Here is a 13,927-nt window from a genome sequence, read left to right as displayed (position 1 = left end):
GGATTACTTCTAGAACGAAGCTTTTATATCACAGTTGGTGGTGGCCAGAGAGTCATTAGACAGTTGGACTTGGCAAATTTCTCCATGCAATTAGAGAATCTTTTTGAATTTTTCTAGAGTCTTTAGGCAAGTTTCATAATCTTTCGCAGAGTTTGCAGAAAAAGCATGGTAAGTATGCAAAATAATAGTTTAATCAATTTATTTTTTGAAAATGTGTTGGCTTGGCTTGCTTTATGTAATTTTGGCATTGTTTTGTGTTCTTTGAAGTGTAGGGAAGCAAAGTTGGCGTTGGGGTTTTGGAGGCCGAGTCATGGAGGTTTTTGAAGCGAGGCCGAGCCGTGAGAGGTATGTATATTTTCCAATACCTGTTGCCATTTTGTCATGCTGGTAGGGACTATGGAAGAGGAATGTTCGATTGTCTAATGTTTATAGAGTCCGTAATAAATTGGGGAGCAGACTAGGGTTTTGGGGAGCGGACTAGGGTTTTTGTTGTAGAGATGTTTTATAATACAAGTGGTTATTGACTCTACTACTTTATTAACTTGGTATAGGTATTCTTTGAAATCTAGATAGATGATCCAAGCTGCATAGGATGGAGGGATTGGAGGTAGAAAAGGATGTGATGTGGTTAAGACAAGAGAACATATAGGTAGGGGAAGAATCACTATTCTTACATGCCAAAAACGAAGTGGTGAGTGTATGTATCACTAGTACATTCGGAGCTGATTTCCGACGGTCGATTGTCGGATTTGGGACTAATTTTCATCGGAGTGTTGACAAAAGTAGCCGTCGAAAACTCGTTGTCGGATTGGTTGACGATGCCTTGCCCGTTGGAAATACGACAATCCCATGGGCTCTGCTGACGGTCAAAAAAGTCGTAGGAATCAGTAGATTTCGTCGCAAAGCCGACGGCGATTTGGAACTTAGCATCGACGGTGATGCTGTTTGTCCGACGCTTGTGGCGTCGGTCCATTCGGAGACATCCACGACCGTCTGACTATGAAGTGCCGTCGCACGTATAGCATCCTCGTCGGATGTTTGTGTGGTTTAAGTCAGAAGTGCGATGACTCCAGAACATTTCACCGATGAGAACGCTGTATGTCCGCCAATTACATCGTCGGTCGAAAGCTTGGTATTCGTCGTAATTTCGACGATGATAATTTTTATCAAATTTTTTTTATTACTATCCAGTCATTGATATGTATAGCAAATGATTTCTATCCCCACCACCTACCAGTAGGGGCATAGGTTTGAGGCTAATATGAGGCGCATGTTTTCAAGCTAATATGATCAGGCACACCATGGTTGAGATGGTCCAACTCCCTAGTCTCACTCTACAACTAAGCTCATGCCATATCTAAATCAAAGACATCTCAAATACATCGTTGGTGGAAAGCTGAAAAATGCCATTTTCATACATAAGCAAGACATACACAATTGGGCACAATCACCAAGAAGACATACACACTTGGGCACAATCACCAAGAGAATGGTAAAAAGTGTGTTTGAGATCATTGTCCTAATTGTGGTGTGGTCACGAAGAGATCACCGTAAATTTGTCAACCTTTGAAACACACTTTTTACTGTTCTCTTGGTGATTGTGCCTAATTGTGTATGTCTTGCTTATGTATGAAAATGGCATTTTGCAGCTTTCCACTGACAATGTACTTGAGATGTCTTTGATTTAGATATGGCATGAGCTTAGTCGTAGAGTGAGACTAGGGAGTTGGACCATCTCAACCATGGTGCGCCTGCATATGTATATAGTTTTGTGTATTCATTAAAGATTTTCATTTAATTTTGAGCATTTTGGTTCACAAATCAGGGGCGCACTTTACATTCTTCTTGTTATCCAATTCACTTACTTTAGCTTTGTTTCTTTCTTCAGATTTGGGGTCTAGAGCTCCTCCCTAAGCAGAGATTGTTGGTTTCGCCTCCCCTGCTTTGGTTGGAGAGTTTCTTGCTATCTCTGGTAGTTTGCCCTCAGAGTTCAGCTTCTCTATTGGTCGAACTGCTATTTTCCCTACCTTCTTCTCCAAGTGCTCCTCCTCTTGTTTCCAAGATTTTTCCTTTGCCTTCTACTCAATGGCCCTTGGTTGTGCCTTCATGCCCTCTTAATGTCTTCACTTGGTTCCTGTTTCCACAAGGACATTTCCTCCCCGAAAACTGTTTGTTTTTGAAATTGGGACACCTTCAGAATACAGGGACTTGGATGGGACATCCCCCTGCCGCCCCGGTGCAATCCAATGCCATCATCTTTGAGACATCTCTAGGACATCCTTGAGACGTTTGAGGGACTCCCAAGAGCCTCTTGACCATCCCAACAGCCCATAAGTGATTTAAAAAAAATCAGAACTTTTTTTCAAACTCCATGCCCAAGGTCAAACCGTCACAGCCTATGGGCCCCACCCAAACTCCACCAACTTTATAAAACTGCTTCCTATTTTTGTTTCAACTCACAAAAACAAAGAGCAAGAAGCTGACAACTGTGAATGTGAGAGTGAGAGTTGCAGGTGCCAGGTGAAAAAGTGAGTGCAGAGCAAGAGGGTTGAGGAGAAGTAAGAAGAGGAGTGATGCCAAGTTGCCAATTTGTAATGGTCTACCCCTGTTTTGAAACCAATTTCTTTTGCACCTTTTCAACTATGTTTCTTGACAAACAGTTTACTTGAATGCTCTACTACTAATTTTTAGTTTGTCTTTCTTGATTTTGTGAATGCCAATGTTTGTTTGCTGATACTTTTGAGATGGCATTTTGGCAAACAACATGCATGCACTGAAAGGGTTTCAATTTGGAATTGATAGTGCAGATATCACTTTATAATAATCAAGATTTGCATTCACTGAAATGATTTTAATTAACTAAAGAGCAATATTCATGACTTACAAGTAATAAAAAAACTTATAAGGATGAGGCATATTCATTACTTACAAGTAATAAAAAAACCTACAAGGATGAGGCATATTCATAACTTTTGCAGTCCCACCTTGGATATCAACACTAGAAGCAACTCATATTGTTCGTGTACATACAAGACAATATGGGAGTTCATTATACCCAGCAACTTGTGGTGTTGTTGTTCGTGTTGGCTCTATTGGACCCTGCAATTAAGATTCAATATACATTATTCAATAAGATTAACTGTGCAACATAATCAAATATTGAAAAGTGTGTTATCTTGTTGAGCTTCGCTTGGTTTCGAGAATAGCTTAATATTCTCTACTTACAGGGCCAACCATGTGAAGGTGGAAGCTCATTTGGCCCTTCCCCCCCCACATCACTCTAAATTCCCCGTTAACATCTTATAACATTCATTCATTCATTCTTTCTACCATCAATAAAATATATCATTCATTCATTAATATCACATAACGTTCATTAACACATAACATTGATTAACATTAATTAACACGCAACATTCATCAATATTAATTAACACATATCATCCATAACCATTAATTAGCACATAATTACATTCACTAACACATAAAAATCAGTCATCATCAAATAAGTTAGATTACAATCATTTCTTTCTTTGTTTTTTCTTTGAAGCTATGAAAAGACTAAGTGGAACATTGGTTTCTTCATCATTTCCCCCCTCTGCAGATGTTCCACCAACTGCTCGTGATCTCAATGTATGCCTAGTCCTATACTGAGGACGAGGACACTGAAGCAAAGGGGGTTCCTTTGCAATAACAAATAAATGGGTTCAACTCAATTTTTTTTTTAATTATTGTTACAAGCATTTCATTAATTTAGAGAACATAATTGTTGTGCTCTTTACCTGATGGGACCACATCATTTTGTGTAGCCTCAATCTCAACATGCTGAACACCCTCTAGATCATCTGGAGTTGAAATACTAAAGGTTACATTAATACTGAACACCAATTGCAATTATATTTGTTTAAAGCAATAACAGTGGTCCTCTTTACCTGAGTGGGGAACATCACGTTTTTGATGTTGTGTACCCAGATCATGCTCCACTTGCTCACCACCGACTACATGCTCTAAAATATTAACAAAAAAGGTTACATTAATTACTACTCTAATTACAAATTAAGATGTTTAATTGTATTAATAGCTAAATAAATAAATTTGAATAGCAAATGAATACCTCCACTACTGGGATGCACATCCAGACCTTCATGTGCAGGTGGTGTTTCACGATTAGCAAGCTGCATTCCAATGACATGCACATTGTTATCATTGCTTGCTTATTTCAAACAAATATAGTCACTTTTTGAATGACAAGATTTCATCTTTGGACCACAAACAGGACATGCAAATTTTCCCTTTGTTTGAAGACCTACAAGATAATGTATAATTGGATTAAATATGATAATTTTTTGAATTATAATGTTCATGCACAACTTAAACACTAGAACATACCACAAAAATGTGTTAGCCCCGGGGCATTGTGTATTGTCCATAGAAGCATTGCATGGAATTGAAATTGTCTTTGTCCTATTGGTCTAGAGACGTCATGCATAGTGACACCATTCCATAACTCCAGCAACTCGTCGATAAGAGGCTCAATATATACATTTATATCTTTAACTTGGTACTTACCTAATCGAATGAACAAAAACATTACATAATTATTATGACCATTTTACTGCAATATTTATAATTAAATTTATACGACTATATTTAAATGATAAAATACCTGGAACAATCATTGCCAACATTATGTGCTCCTTCTTTATTGACATCCATGGAGGAATGTTATTGTTGATAACAAAAACAGGCCACATTGAGTAAACAGATCTCATCTCTCCAAATGGATTGACACCGTCTGTTGCCAATGAAAGCCTGAGATTATGAGGTTCTTCTTTAAAGTGTGGCCACTTTTCCTCTATGTCCATAAATGCTGAACCATCCGCAAGCATTCGAATAATGTCATCTCGACTTCTATTGCGTGCATGGTAATCCATAAATTGTGCCAAGCTAGTGCACTTGAATAATCGTTGCATATGTGGAATAATGGGAATATAGCGAAGAACCTTGCGAGGAACCTTTTTTGTTATTTGATCTATTCGATATCTACTGATATGACATTCAGGGCATTCAGTTTGAAATTCATGTTGTTTGTGATATATAATATGATCATTGGGACAAGCATCTATTGTTTGATACTCCATTCCCATATCTTTCATAACGACAGATAATTCTCGGTATGAGCGAGGTAGAATATTTGATGGTGGTAACAAAAACTCACCTATCAATCTACAACAAAAAAATATAATTTGTTAATATAAAGAATATTAATGGTACAACATGATTCACAGTTTATTATGACATATATGACATACCTTAACATACGTGACATTGTTATGCTGGATAAACCATTCATAACCTTCAAGTTCACCAACAACAATACAACGGAGAGAAGAGTTGCCTCCGAGCCTTCCTAAAGGGCCTCAGATGCCTTCTCAAGTAGAGGGACATCATGAACAACATCAAGGTCATCTTCATCATCATGATCAGTTGTGCGAGTACTAAATGAGTCATGGATCAATGTATTTGTACCATCATCTTCAATTGTGTTTTTTGGCTCATGATCACCATCTTCCATGGGATCATTATCTTCAGCTTCGATATTCACACCTCCATGTTCGTCCACTTCGAAAACCATATTCTCAGGGTTGTGTTGATCCATACCATGTGCTCCGGGGTGCTCGACCTATATAAAATTGATAAACATAAATAAACCATGATCGTGATCTCATCATCACGTGATTTATTATGTATATAAATTGTTAAAACGATATAATGAAAAACTTACCAATGGATAATAATCATGTCCACCTTCAATGTGACCATGCAGCCTACAATGTTTCTTCGCTGTTTTGATTATAAGTCTTCTAGTCTTTAACCCCTTACAAATTTTGCACGGACAATAATATTTTCCATCACCTTTTCTTTTCAAGTTAGACCACAATCTAGCAATTGTCTCCTTATTTTGTTGTTCGTTGATATTGTCTGACATGGTCTTTCTTCACAGACAAGAAAATAGGGCTATAGAACTAGTTATATAGAAGTTGAAATGTTAGTTATGAAATCACGTTTCAATATATACCGAATCAAATTACTTGAAAATAGAAATTATCATCATTGAACCAAAATCATCTAACTCTTCTTTTTCATCTCAAAACATATCTAATGGCTTTGTGGTATGCAATCCTTGTATAAGATATTAAGTTGACTGATGTCTAACTGGGGTAATCCATGAGTGTGTAATGTGAATTCAGTATCCTAAACATTGGAGAGACCTTATCTGACTTGCCTAATCAATGTGGTTGCTGTCCTAATATGAAATACTGAGTTCTACCCTTGCCTCTGCATCAAACGTCTCACATCATGTTTCTTCAACAAAACACACTAATATGAATTGAGCCAACACCATGAGGATAGGGTCAAGTATCAATATGGCAACTAATCATAATACGTGAAGACGGGGTTCACACATAAGTGTTGGCTCTCAACAATGCCACACTTCCAAAATTGTCAGTCTCAAGACTTGTCCTATTGGGTGAGCACTCATTGATGGCCACAAGGCCAAATCAATGTATGTAGGCTTCGAACTCCTAACTCTAGGCTAGGAGGACCCTACAGAAGGTCTATGAACACTCACTTGGTCTAGGGGTTTCACTAGAGATATTGAATAGGAGGACCTAGAAGAACCATCACTAGAGATATTGAATAAGAGATAGACTTCTACTGCTGCATTAAAAGCATTGGCATGTTCTTCATTTATTGATGTAAACTCTTTGTGACGCCACCACAACCAACAAAGGTGTAAAAAGTTGTTTGCAATGCATGGATTTTTAGGATTGTCCTTTGAGAAAACAGAATTAAAGTATGGAAGCAGGATCTGCCAGCTCCTGAGGGAATCTTGATGAAAAATAACTGTAAAATATTTGGGCGACTTTATATGCAAAAACTCATGCTTCCTGATGGGTTTATTTACAGAAATAAGCACGAATTAAGTGGTAAAGGGGCTTCTGGAAACAAGAGGGACAAAGAGGCAGTGAAAGTGAAAACTTCTGGTGTTGTGTCTGCTCCATCTCATAATGGGAATGGTGAAGGTGCTGTAAGAGGAGCTGAGAAGGGTGTTGGAAGAAGTGGGGGTGTTTACATTCCCCCATTTAAGCTGGCTCAAATGATGAAAGATGTGGAAGACAAGAGTAGTGTGGAATACCAGCGCATGACATGGGATGCCCTTGGGAAGAGTATCAATGGGTTAGTAAACAAGGTAAATGCATCTAACATCAAGAACATCATTCCAGAGTTGTTTGCAGAGAATCTCATCCGTGGGAGGGGTCTATTTTGTAGGTCTTGTATGAAATCCCAAATGGCATCCCCTGGATTTACAGATGTTTTTGCTGCGTTGGTTGCTGTGGTAAATACAAAATTTCCTGAAGTTGGCAATCTGCTTTTGCGAAGAATTATTTTGCAGCTTAAGAGGGCATACAAACGCAATGACAAGCACATGTTGATAGCAGCAGCCAAATTCATAGCTCATTTAGTGAATCAACAAGTTGCACATGAGATCATTGCCTTGGAACTCCTCACCCTTTTACTGGAGAACCCCACAGATGACAGTGTAGAGGTTGCTGTTGGGTTCGTGAAAGAATGTCGTTCTTTGTTGCAAGACCTTTCACCCAAAGGTCTCTATGGGATTTTTGAAAGATTTAGAGGTATTCTCCATGAGGGGGAAATTGACAAACGAGTATAGTTTTTAATTGAAGGCCTTTTTGCAATTCGCAAAGCTAAGTTTGAGGGTCATCCAGCTGTGCGTCCAGAATTGGATCTTGTAGAGCAAGAAGATCAGTTAACACATGAAGTTTTCCTAGAAGATGAACTTGATCAAGAAGCTGGTTTGGATGTTTTCAAGCCAGATCCTGATTTCTTAGAGCATGAGGCAACCTATGAAAAACTGAAGAAAGATATCCTTGGAGATGCTTCTTCAGATGAAGCAGAAGGGGAGAATGATTCAGATGATGATGATGATGATGAAGAGGAAGGTGAGGAAGCACTGAGAATACAGGATGAGACAGAGACAAACTTGGTCAATTTAAGACGTACAATTTATTTGACAATCATGTCAAGTGTTGATTTCGAGGAAGCTGGTCATAAGCTACTAAAGATCAAACTTGAACGTGGTCAAGAGATGGAATTATGCATCATGCTGTTAGAATGCTGCAGTCAAGAGAGAACATACCTTCGTTATTATGGTCTTCTTGGGCAAAGATTCTGTATGATCAATAAAATTTATCAGGAATTTTTTGATAAGTGTTTTGTACAACAGTATTCTATGATACACAGATTGGAAACAAATAAACTATGTAATGTTGCAAAGTTTTTTGCCCACTTACTTGGCACAGATGCTCTTCCATGGCATTGTCTTGCTTATATACATCTGACAGAGGAAGATACTACTTCCTCTTCCCATATTTTTATAAATATTCTCTTCCAGGAGTTGGCAGAGCAGCTTGGTATATTGTTGCTTAATGAAAGGTTGAACGATCCAACAATGCAGGAGTTTTTTGATTCAGTTTTTCCAAAGGACAATCCCAAAAATTCACGGTTTGCTATCAATTTCTTTACTTCTATTGGTCTTGGTGGTATCATTGAGAGTTTACGTGAGTATTTGAAGAATATGCCAAGGCTTATAATGCAGCAGCAAAAGTCTATTCCCAAGTCAGATGAATCTACCTCTAATGACGATTCTTCTAGTTCATCAGGTTCGTCAGATTCTGATACATGAGACTCAGATTCTGAGAGTGAAACTGACAGTGAGAGCAGTAAGGGGCTTGGCGAGTCGAGCTGAGTCGCGAGTAGTTCAACTATGAAAATAACAAACTATTTCCACGTTGATTCCACACTGATTCTGATTTCGTCTCATATTGGCCCCATTTCTGAGCAATTCAGTAATTTCGTGAGTTTTTACAATGATTTTTTAAAACTTTTTTTGCCATTTATTTTGGGTTTTTAAAATAATTTAAAGTAATTTAAATGCAAAAAATCGTTAAAAATTGGGTCAATGATTTTTTCGTGAATCGAGATTTTTTTTGGGATAAATTGGCTGGCTCCAAGATTCGAGATCAATCAGGTATAATCGTGATTTTTTGTAGACTATTGCTTCTTTGGTATGTTTATGTATTTATGTATATGTATATTTGTATATATAAAATAATATACTATATATGTATATGTATATACATGTATGTGTACGTATAAATATGTGTATAAATACGTATATATGTGTGTGTATTAAAGTGAGTTCAAAACAGGGCTAAAGGCTAATACGGAGAAGTTGTATTTTATTACGCTAAAGGCATGTTATACTCACATATGGATGCAAAAATGGCTGTCAATAAAAACTAGAAGCATTTAATTTGGCGTGTTTGTGACAATGCATAAAAAGCAAAAAATAAATTTTATTTTTAATATTTTTAATTATTTAATGCTAATTATATCTTCATTTCCACCTCTCAACTACCACTCACTCTTAGTTTCACTGATCAATCAATTCTCTCTATCTTCATCATGCAATCAGTTAACTTCTATAGCTGATATTGTGTGGATTAGATTTGAAGTTCCTTTTTGTTTCCAACTGCATCGTGCTGCATGGTATGAGGTAGGCAGGCTCTGCTAACTTATTGAGATCTATTGAGATTCATGTTCTTGGATCATTGTTAAACATTCTCATTTTTGTTGAAATGTCCATACAAAATAAATGTCTGTTGTTCTATGTGCTTTTTCTTCTGAAGAGTTAGTTTCTCTGCAAGAAGTTGTAATAACCCTTGCTGCAATTTTATATTAGATTTACAAGATTCTAATAACCCAACTCATATTTGCAATTTGCAACCAAATGGTGAAATTGGATATGCCGAAAATTGCACCAATGAACTTATAAACACTTCAAACCTCATAAAAATATAAGAAGATTCTGCAGAAATTTTGGCATTATAACAGCATGCAAATATATGTTTATGACAGTCTACAAATCTGCCATGAAGTATTACAAAAAAGACTCCAGAAATGGAGATCAAAGCTTCACAAATCCACTATAAAATCCAAAATACTTTCCAAACTCCTCACACTTTCCCACAATAGAAAGATGCATGAAAGTCTCTTTGAAGCACAACTGCAACCCCTGAATGTGATTGCCACTGGAAACTTGCAAACACACTGCCTGCAAGCCTCTATCCCCCTGGTTTATCAGCCTGGAAGATCACTCTGTTAAAAATGATAAGATAGAATGAATCCCAAAAACAAGTCGAAATTACTATAAAAGACATAATATTCAAAAAGCACTTTTGGGGGTCAAAATCCCCACGCCAAAGAGGAGGGAATCTTGCATTTCAAAATTTGTAACTGCCTTTCCAAAAAAATGCATCTCCACTTCTACCACTTGAATAGAAATTGCCATTTTATCCAGCTTCTTCATTTGAACTTAAGAAGATTGTTTGCAGGACTCGACTGGCCTACCATAAATAGTAAGTTTTATTTTTGAAAAGGGGACATGACAGAAGTGACTGCTTTATTTGAATTCTGTATCGAATGGTTTTCCTGGAAGGAAGTTTTTGTCTGGACACTGTCAAAGTGAGCCTAACACCTTTATCATATAAACATAAGAAGATTCTTCAGAAATTTTGGCATTATAACAGCATGCAAATATATGTTTATGAGTTATGACAGTCTACAAATCTGCCATGAAGCATTACAAAATAGACTCCAGAAATGGAGATCAAAACTTCACAAATCCACTATAAAATCCTAAATACTTTCCAAACTCCTCACACTTTCCCACAATAGAAAGATGCATGAAAGTCTCTTTGAAGCACAACTGCAACCCCTGAATGTGATTGCCACTGGAGACTTGTAAACACACTGCCTGCAAGCTTCTATCCCCCTGGTTTATCAGCCTGGAAGATCACTCCTTCAATGGTTTCTCACCCTCTGAAGAAGAACAACAGAACTCTGTTAAAAATGATAAGATAGAATGAATCCCAAAAACAAGTTGAAATCACTATAAAAGACATAATATTCAAAAAGCACTTCTGGGCGTCAAAATCTCCATGCCCAAGAGGAGGGAATCTTGCATTTCAAAATTTGTAACTGCCTTTCCAAAAAAATGCATCTCCACTTCTCCACTTCCACGACTTGAATAGAAATTGCCATTTTATCCAGCTTCTTCATTTGAACTTAAGAAGACCAATAACTGCTAATTTTGAGATTCTCCAAAACTCCTCGCCATTTCTAGCTCCAATTAATTTAAAATGCTGACATTAAAATCTTGAATGATTATTTCTCCATTTAGAACATTATTTCCCAAATTGTTTGCAGAACTCGACTGGCCTACCATAAATAGTAAGTTTTATTTTTGAAAAGGGGACATGACAGAAGTGACTGCTTTATTTGAATTCTGTATCGAATGGTTTTCCTGGAAGGAAGTTTTTGTTTGGACACTGTCAAAGTGAGCCTAACACCTTTATCATATTTTGCAGGTTACTTTACCTAATGAGGAAACTCAGTCTAGGTGATGTAATGAATTGCTCATATTCGGAGTTTAGTGTTACCCTGTTGTAATTTACAGGTTCTTTTACCTTCTGAAGAAAATTGTCCCAGGTTTCTTTATCTTTGAAATTGGTTCAGCTGTTGCATTAGATTGCAGTCATCTTGGTTTCTTGTCACATTAATCATTGTACTATAGAGTATGTATACTTGTGTACTCTGGACCCTTGGATTGAATGCCTTTACTTTTCATGATGCTTGCAGCTTCCTTCTCCATCTTTAGTTCCAGTGTTGCTGTTACTAGAACTTTGATGTCTACACCTTTAAAGGGAAATGCAAGGCCTGATCTGTGTGTTACCTCGTTTTAGATTGAAGCTCTCTATGACCAGTTTTGGCTATCTGTGCACTCTCTTTTTTTCCGAGAAGAGTATTAGATGGATTGATATGCCATCCAAGTTAGCTGGATGGGTTTTATGATCTTATAAACTGCGATGTTTAAAAAAAATAAAAAAATTCAAAAAGCCTTGCAAATTTATTATCACATGGCATGACTTTTTTTCTCTTTCTTGCATTTGCAACATGGCATGTTTATTAATTCTGCATTTTCTGTAGATAATTCTAGAGCACGATCTTTATAAGTGGCTTTGAAGAAAGTTCTCAAGGACACTCGATGCGTTTTAGGTTAATTTTGCTTGCTTTTGTAAATTTAATATTTCTTTTGTTGTTTTGACCAAAATCTTTCACTCTGGGAGTCAATTTTTTTGGTAATCTTTTGAAACTCAAATTGAGGGATATTTCTCCATTCAATTTCTTCAACTTTTTGTTTTCTCCCGTCATCTGCTGGAGTTTACCAAAGAAAATCTGACAAGAATGTTGTTTACAAAATTCCTAAGTTGCAGTTAATGATATTCTTTGAGTCCTTATTTTAAGGCCTACGGACTTTGTCTTATTAGAACAAGTTATTCGTATTCTTCTCTTATTATTTATACGATGCAACTATCAAAGTCAAATTATTAACTAATGGTTTGGGAAAAAAAAATGAGAACAAGACCATGTATGAATTGGAATAACAATATAGGGCTTAGATGTTGAATCTTTCTGTCTGTGTATGCATAGAAAGCATGTGATTCCATAACATTACAATGAAATCCACATGTTTTGTTAGTGGTTACCATCTCGGCATTATGGATACAAATTCTTTCCAGGTGAACCCCCTACGAGAAATTTCTTAGTTTTATAGTTCTATACACATCTCACACACAGAGGTACATATAATGCAACTAAAATTTAAATAGTGCTATATATACATACACTGTTTCTTTATTGTTCTATTAATTACCATAAAATTTCTTAGTTTTTATTGTTCTATACGCTCCACTTGCTCTATCTTCACATATATACACACACAGGTGCATATAATGCAACTAATAGTTAACTAGTGCTATATACGTAATGCTTATAGTGCTATATATGTAATGCTTATTTATTGCTCTATAAACTACTAGATATATAATGCTTTCATCATTTTTTGGTCAGCAATGATGAGGCCTTGGCAGCACAGTTTATGAATAGACATGATTTTTATTTTTTTTTGTTGGAGTCCATGAAGATGTATAAGAGCACTTTCAATTCAGCAAAAAATTCATTTCCTCCAAAAAATTCATGGGATCATTAGTCCAAAACGAGTGAATCAGAAAGTAAATTACAATTAGACTATATATAATAATAATTTATAAGTACCTGAACTTTTTGTAACTTTAAGGAAATCATTTCTTCATCGCTTACCACCAATGTGCCCTGCAACGTTCTCGTACTAGCAATAGGAGAAGATCTAGAAAATGATGGTATCTTATCAACAATAGTCGCCTTTGTTGCATTCTTATGTGCATCTCCTGCTACAAAAAATGAATCCACTATGAAATGCCCCCAAGAAAGAACGCTTGAAACACATAACAGAAGATAGAGCAAAATAGGGATTTACCAACAGTGGGTGGGCCAATATGATGTGTAGTAGAGGATGTTTGCATGCTATGTGTTGTCGACATTGAAGTCGGTAATATAGGTGGGGCTAACCTTCGATGAGGCGTCGAGGACATTTGCACAGGGACATTGACAACACCTGAAGAATAATACATTAAATATATAAAACATTAAATATGTGAAAAGTGCAAGAATTGTAAACAAGGATGAACCTTTATTATGAACATTGACAGTATCAAGTATGATGTATTTTGGGTACTCAAAGTGATAAGTTAAGAAAATCGTCATCACCTGAACTACTTGCAATACCTTGATCATGGCCACCAGGTTGATGAGGACGCATAAATTGTTGTAAAAACAATACGTACATATCTTAGTTAATAATATAAAAGAATATAGAATATAAACCATTATTGAACTTTTG

The 13,927-nt window shown here is 36.5% G+C and overlaps 1 pseudogene; it reads left to right on the top strand.

Moving 5' to 3' along the window:
• The first annotated feature begins 351 nt into the window (after window positions 1-351).
• Window positions 352-11,510, top strand: LOC131034798 (uncharacterized; annotated as a pseudogene).
• The last annotated feature ends 2,417 nt before the right edge of the window (window positions 11,511-13,927 follow it).

The sequence above is a fragment of the Cryptomeria japonica genome, chromosome 3 (genome assembly GCF_030272615.1).
Source record: "Cryptomeria japonica chromosome 3, Sugi_1.0, whole genome shotgun sequence".
In the NCBI taxonomy this organism is placed as follows: Eukaryota; Viridiplantae; Streptophyta; class Pinopsida; order Cupressales; family Cupressaceae; genus Cryptomeria; species Cryptomeria japonica.
Note: the sequence above shows the minus strand (reverse complement) of the source record. Positions and strands in the feature narration are given on the sequence as shown.